We start from the raw sequence: 8,000 nt of genomic DNA, 5'->3' as shown, positions 1-8,000 counted from the left end.
AAAAATTTAGATGTGATTACTTAATATTCCTCATTCAACCAAAGCCTAAGGGCGTATGAATCATGTTTCATGTATAATGATTTTTAGTCTCTGATCCGTCTGCAGGGGCTCCTAAAAATGAAGAAGAAAGAAAGAAACCCCGTCACTAGTCAATCTATTACAGGGGCGTGAATTTTAGTACTCAGAAGGAATGAGCTCAGCTCAAACCGGAAACGGCGCAACCCGAGGCTACTTTAGCATGGTTAGCTAGCTCTGCCATATCGGAAGTGTCCAATCTGTGACTACAAAGTCCACAGTCTGTGAGTCTGATCTGTTTCTAACCTTCCCTCATACTTTTACTATTAAATCCTCATCATTAAATCTGTATTTCCAACACTGTGAATTTCCATGACGTCAGAGGCGCGAGCTGCACCTGAGTGTAACACTTCCGGTCACAGAGGACTGTCTGCGGAGCTGCTGCAGGTTAAACACAGGCCGTTTATCAATGCCCAAGTACGCGAGTACGTACTCGCGTTCTCGGTGAGTACGTACCCGCCGAGAACGCGAGCACGGACTCGTGGGCCGTTTCTCAATTCTCAAGTACGCGAGCACGGACTCGTGATTTGTACAGTCGGAACACCAGCATACGTGATGATGTCACAGGTCCGGAGTTTTTACTGCCGTCCCCTCTTAATTTAACTGTGAGTAACATGTTATGAAGCTTAACTTTAATCACAGCCAAACCAGTTTACTCAGGAACAAATAAAACACTGAAATAAACCAAACATTAACATTTAGAAGTGATCTAAGTGACTTATATATCATTGTTAACCTCAGTAGTGAAACCTCTATTAATAAAAATAGTGTACATGTACATACGTGTACATACCTTAATAAAAACAAGCAGGTGAGATGTTAGAACGCTTTTATTTCTATTCTAGTGGACACTCAATACTATAGACAGCTGCTGGAGTTTCTTTAACCTGAGTAGTGAGAAGTCTGCGAGCGGTTTGGGGGGGGGGGGTTGGAAACGATGTGCCGGGAGTCTGCTGTTGAGTTTTGGACGAAATGCATTCTGGGATATTTAGCTGTCCCAAGTCTACACCGATGCATGCTCGATAAAACGGGCGGATCGAGAACACATCCGGGACTTTCTCGCGTTCTCGGCGTGATGCGTACTTCGAATTGGAACAGTACTTGGTCTCCGACTGATGACGTATCACGAGTACACGAGAACGCAAGTACGCACAAGTACGCATATTGATAAACGGCCACAGACTTTCTTACCGTTCATGAGGAGCAGGAACACCACCAGCGTCTTCATCCTCCTTTAAAAACAACTCAAACCGACACAATGACCGTTTATCAATGCCTAAGTACGCGAGTACGTACTCGCGTGCTCGGTGAGTACGCACTCGCCGAGAACGCACGTGAGTACGTACCCGCTGAGAACGCGAGCACGGACTCGTGGGCCGTTTCTCAATTCTCAAGTACGCGAGCACGGACTCGTGATTTGTAGAGTCGGAACACCAGCGTACGTGATGATGTCACAGGTCCGGAGTTTTTACTGCCGTCCCCTCTTAATTTAACTGTGAGTAACATGTTATGAAGCTTAACTTTAATCACAGCCAAACCAGTTTACTCAGGAACAAATAAAACACTGAAATAAACCAAACATTAACATTTAGAAGTGATCTAAGTGACTTATATATCATTTTTAACCTCAGTAGTGAAACCTCTATTAATAAAAATAGCGTACATGTACATACGTGTACATACCTTAATAAAAACAAGCAGGTGAGATGTTAGAACGCTTTTATTTCTATTCTAGTGGACACTCAATACTATAGACAGCTGCTGGGGTTTCTTTAACCTGAGTAGTGAGAAGACCGCGAGCGGGCGGGGAGGGGGGGGGACGATGTGCCGGGAGTCCGCTGTTGAGTTTTGGACGAAATGCATTCTGGGATATATAGCTGTCCCAAGTCTACACCGATGCATGCTCGATAAAATGGGCGGATCGAGAACACATCCGGGACTTTTTCGCGTTCTCGGCGTGATGCGTACTTCGAATTGGAACAGTACTTGGTCTCCGACTGATGACGTATCACGAGTACACGAGAACGCAAGTACGCACAAGTACGCATATTGATAAACGCCCAAAGTCCCGTTAAATCCTCTGCTGACCCAACGAACCCACACCTGGACACACCTGCAGCTCCCAAATACGCTCACGCACAAAGTTTACTTTCGTTTTAACAGGAAGTCTCCGTGTGTGGCAGATATCAGTGATTCTGCGTTTGGTAGAGGGAGGCTGGATAGTAGTGGTGAAAGGTGTGGGGCTTTTTGTGTTCAACAATTACTCATTGTTGTGCAAAGTGAAAATCACAGTATGTTGGTGGCCATTTCTTGTGTTTGGCATCAATTTAAAATAAAACAGCTGTAGTGAAGGCGTCTTCCATTTTTTAGCTTCAATGCTGTTGTTATTTTTCACACCATAAGCTGAATGTTACTTTCTGATGCTATTGTTTTATTTTTCTAAATTTCATAATCAGCCCTACAGTACGTAATTGGACTCCCATCCACTATTACCCAGCAGTCCGAGCTGAGTAAGCACCTACTAAGGACCTTTTTAACCTTTTAAAAGAGCAGAGTCTCTTTTTTTTATCTGTGACCACTCTCAGCAGCATGTAAATGATTTTTTTATTTTTTTTATTATAACCTTTATTTAACCAGGAAAAATAATCCCATTGAGATTAAGAACCTCTTTTTCAAGGGAGTCCTGGCCAAGAGGCGACAACACGTTAAAAATTACAAAGTTATGATATGTGACACAGTGGAACAAATAAGTTTAGGTGAAGGATAGATGTCCCAGAAAATGAAATTATTTGATCAAAGTACAGTTTACCTGATTCACAAGCTCCGTGGTTGCCTGCAAAATAAACATGGTTATCAAATTACATGATTTTCCCTGGGTTTTAATCACCGTACAGTAAAAACAATAACATCATTATTAGCAATAAAGCAAAAAAGCAATAAATATCATGATGTCACTATTATATTGATATCCAATAAAACTGTGTCAGTAAAACATATTCACAATTTTAACACAAAACATTCTGTCATGGACTGACAGACTGTGTGGACTCAGTGGTTTTGCTTTGATTGTTATTATCTTTTGTTTCAATTTAATTCTGATTACGATTTTCTGGTTTTTAAGGTTTGGTTTCGGTGTTCCCTCTGTACTGTGTTAGTATTGTGTACCTGTGTTCATGTTATTTCCTGTTTTATTTTGACAGTGCAATGTCCTACGTTAGTGTGTCTAGTTTTGCTTCCCCTTGTCTTGTTATGTCCAATTAATCCCAGCTGTGTCTCCCTCCTGTTTCTCATTCCCTGATTTAGGTTATCTTTTGGTTCCATCACCACTTCTGTTTGTATTTCCACCGTTTAAATAAAGCTCACTCGCATCTTAAGCTGTGACTGCATCTTGGGTCCTAATTCTCACTCTCCACACCGCTTGCCCCGGCAAACTTTGACACATTAATTTCTACCGTATGAATAAATGGGGAAAAGTTGTCACCAAGAGCCCTGCAGCTTAAAAACAATATGAGATCTGGACATTAGGAGGACTGGAGCTAAATTCTTGGACGCTACTAAAAGTTTTATGGGGAAAAAAATTAAATGCATGTGGGCTGTAAGCATGTCCAAAACAAGTAATAACTTAAGTAGTTAACCTAAAATGTGAGCAGATGTATTTATGACCTGATTAACAAAACATCTTATTAATTTATTCTGTAGGTTAAACTTACTTTAAAAAAGGAAACATCAAACCTAAATCTAATCATAGTTTACAGTGAACACTGAAGAAAATGAAACAAGTATATAACAGTGTATCAATATTAAGTATTACATTGTTTACTTTATCAGTCCTTTGGTTTACATTCTAGTGTCAAATTATTTTGCACTGTCAATGTTTTTTCATTATGCTCGTTTGAAATGTGCTTTAACTTAGGAAAACTCTCCTTAGATCAATTTTACCTTCTGGCAAGAGCTCTCCTCACAACAGTACAGTTGACATTTCCTGACAGTAGTTAGTTTTATGAAATTCTTAGTCACAAAATCAAAAACTTTATTTTTATTTAACTTTCATGCTGGATTAAATGAAGCCCAGCTGAAAAATCCCAGCAGCTCAAACTGTATGTGTCACATTATCAGAGGATACTCATTCATCCAATGCTGATGTAGAAAATGTACAAATGTTTTCACGCTTGGTCATAATTTGCTAAACCTCTTTCACTCTACTAGAATTAGAGGTGATAGGTCACAGATTAGAACACTAATCAGTTACATTTGTAGGCTGTTCATCCGCATGAGTATTTATTCAATCAGTAAAATGAATTTGGCTCCGACTAAAAGACTAAACCTGTTCCCAACCTCATCCTGGTTCCTGCAACACTCCATTTACTGTGAACCCCAGGAAGGCGGCCAGTGCAGATGAAGTACCTGGCAAGGTGCTAAGAGCATGTGCCCACCAGCTCACCCTCATCTTCACAAGAATCTCACACAGGATCAGGCAGCCATCCCATCCTGTCTAAAATCAGCTGCAATCGTCTCAGTGCCGAAGAAGTTTCCCATCACTGTGTCACTGTGATGGGACTCACAGCGGTAATCATGAAATGCTTTGAGAGACTAGTCCTTCAGCACATCAAGGACTACCTCCCCACAGAATTCGACCCCCACCAGTTTGCATACCGCACAAACAGGTCCACAGAAGACGCCATCTCCATAGCCCTCCACTATGTGCCCAGTCGCCTAGAACAGCGTCAGAGCTATGTCGGAATGCTCTTTGTGGACTACAGCTCAGTAGTCCACAAAGAGGCATCCCGGACATCCTCTTCACCAAAATGGTCACTCAGCAGAGCAGCAAACATCATCAAGGACAGTTCCCACCCTGGTTTCAACATGTTCAGCCTGCTTCACATTTCCTCTATGAACCACCACTGTACAATACCAAATTCTATGTGAAATAACCCAACTGTATATACATAACACTATTTATTTATTTATTTATTACTGTGAAATGACCTCAAATGCCTCTTTGATATGAGCATGCTCAGAGCCTGAAGGAGAACAGGTTAAAAATGAATTTAGGCAATGTGAGTGTTGAATTTCCTTTGAAGTACACCTCTCTGAACGTTCTCACAGTCGTGCCTGTTGTAGATCCATCACTCAAATTTCCTGTGGACTGCAGGGAAACACTAACATCAACACCTACCTGCTGTCTGCTGCTAAAATAGTTCTTGTACAGTTTTCTTTAACCAGTTTGTATATTTGTTTATTTGCAAATTTTAATAGTGTTTCTATAGACAATAACAACAACAAGGTACTTAGCTTTGTTGCTATTGGCAAAATGGTTGTTCAGTGTTTCAGGAAAACAGGATTAAAAATTACATTCATGTTTTATGTAATGAATCATAACAATTATTCAGGCCACAAAAATTGGTGCAACCTTCATGGTGTACATGGTGTAACCTTCTCCTATCAAATGTTGATTTTTGATAGTTTTTGATGAAAAATCCTAGTCAATTTAGTAAAAAAAAAGAAAAAAAAAGCCTAGGACATTTAAGTAAAGAGTCCCAGCATTTTATTTGTTTCTCTCAGATGCCACCAGTCATAAAACACTGAGGCACCAACACAAGCAGAAATGCCACTGACGATGTCAGACACTTAGAGTGTGTTGAGTGCCACAGGGTTCTGTGGTAGGACCAATTCAGTTTGAATTGTACACGCTTCCTTTAGAGATCTGTCATCCTTTCCTCTGTAGTCTGAGCTGTGTTTGTGTTTCCAGGTAATCAGCGATCCACCTGTTCCACAAAGGCTCCACCAACAGGAAGTGAGCTCATACCTGCTTGACCCTACCATTTCCATGGAAATAGCCTTAAAACTGTTACTGTGAGTTGATTGGAGGCTTTTAGATGGCATCACACAACAAGAAGAGAGAAGCAGAGTCTGACAGCAGAGCTCACTGCTGGTTGCAGACAGCAAGTGACACTTTACAAGATAATTTTCTTTTAAAAAATAAAGCAAATGAAGCTAAATCTTTCAGTTAATTAAATTATTTAAAAACAGTCTTGAATTGGTCTAATTAAATTAAAATGTCTTAAATCAAACCTTCAGAAATACGAGAAGTCAGATTTCTCTTTCTTGCTGTCTGCTAGATGGCAGTCAGACAGAGACAGTTTCATTGTTAGTGACATTAAAAAGTCTTAAATCTAATTTCTGAACATGTAGGATCGCTTTTATTCTCAAACACATCCACCACAGAAGAAGGAAAACACTGGATCAGATTAACGGTTAGCCAGTTGTTTTTATTTGGACTTATTCCACAGGGACAGTGCACAGTCATGAACAATGGAGGAGCTTAAGATTGCTACCAATATAAATCCGATAGTGTATTTTATAATCAATGAAACTGTTTTTATTTTAAATATCTTGCTGCATTTTGTATAAGTTCATACTCAAATTTTAAAAAACAAAACACTAAAGCTATTCTGTTATACCTCTATGCAAAAAATACACTGCACCCACAATATTTTATAGTTCAGCAATACTGATGAATCTAATAAACTTAAACCTGCACCATCCTCCATATTCTGGTATTCTAAACGGTACTTAGCAGAAATATTAAACAACCTAAATAACAGGGTTGCCATCTTCCAGCAAAAAAATAGGGAACAGCCCCTCTGCCTCATGATGCTTAATTGACGTAATTGACTTTAATTTAATGCATGTGTAAAACAAATACGAAGAAATCATTTTTTCTACATTAATTAAATAGATTCAACATCTTTCATCAACACAATTGCAGACTGCACAGATGGTACCTTTCCAAAGGAAAAAGTACTATAGCTTATTAGGGTATATATTAGACTTAATAGTTACTATATACAATAATGGACTTCTATACATGTTACAGCAAATAAAACCTTTGGTTGTAAGGTTCAGATAATTATTCATTAAAGTTAGAGATTTTAAACGAGAATAAGAAAGAGAAGTATTTCTTTGTGCCCCCCTTTCCCTGTTAATGCCATACCTGGCCCTCTGGCATAACTTTGCTAGACCCGCCCCTGAAAAGTTGCCAGCTGTCACCAGTGTTGGGGAGTAACGGAATACACGTACCAGCGTTATGTATTTAAAACACAAAATATGAGTAACTGTATTCAGTTACAGTTACCATTTAAAAGGTGTTATTCAGAATACAGTTACTTGTTTGATTACACAGCGGTCTTTTCCTGTTTCATATTTTAGGCTGTGCCCTCTATTAGTAATTCAACGCCGGTGGAAACCCAAACAAAACACACATTAAGAGGCTCTAATGTCTGTGTCTCAATCTCATGGCCCATGTCACCTCTACTTGCGGCCTGCATAATAACGTGAAGAAATATTTTTTTAAAGTATTATTCAAAAATGATTTAATATGAAGGCAATAGGCAGAGAGTTACAGGCATAGCATGTATGAAGCATGTAAATATAATAATAACCACTGCAGCCAAGAAGAGTGCCTGACGAGCACAGTTGTAAGCTATTAAGACTCGACTGTACACTGTGTTCGTGTTTTCCTCAGAAACAATAAGTTCTGTTGGAGCAGCCTTTCAACGCCTCTCTCTGTCTCTCGCAAGCAAAGTTGACCCAGACAACAAAGTAAAGCTAGTTTTCAGCTACGAGCCCAACACAGAATCCGGCGTATCAGCCAGAGGTCACTTTACTACGGTTCGGAGCCGCGGGCCTGTTTTATATAAGCGTGGAATAGTTTTCTGTACGAGATCGCTGCAAGAAGTGCAGCCTTAGCTAATGTCCACCCTACTGTTACTCATTTTTTATTAAGATATAAACATCTAGTTGGTATTGGTATGGCGAATGACCTTCAGTTATAGTAATAAATCACACAGCAATAGTACATTCATGTAGTTGTAAAAAGCATGACAATATATTAAGTAGTTAAGTATTCCGTTACGTTACTCTCA

This window comes from Pelmatolapia mariae, unplaced genomic scaffold (assembly GCF_036321145.2).
Source record: "Pelmatolapia mariae isolate MD_Pm_ZW unplaced genomic scaffold, Pm_UMD_F_2 NODE_ptg000520l+_length_33269_cov_1, whole genome shotgun sequence".
NCBI lineage: Eukaryota > Metazoa > Chordata > Actinopteri > Cichliformes > Cichlidae > Pelmatolapia > Pelmatolapia mariae.
The sequence above is the reverse complement of the archived record's forward strand: the minus strand, read 5'-3'. Positions refer to the sequence as shown.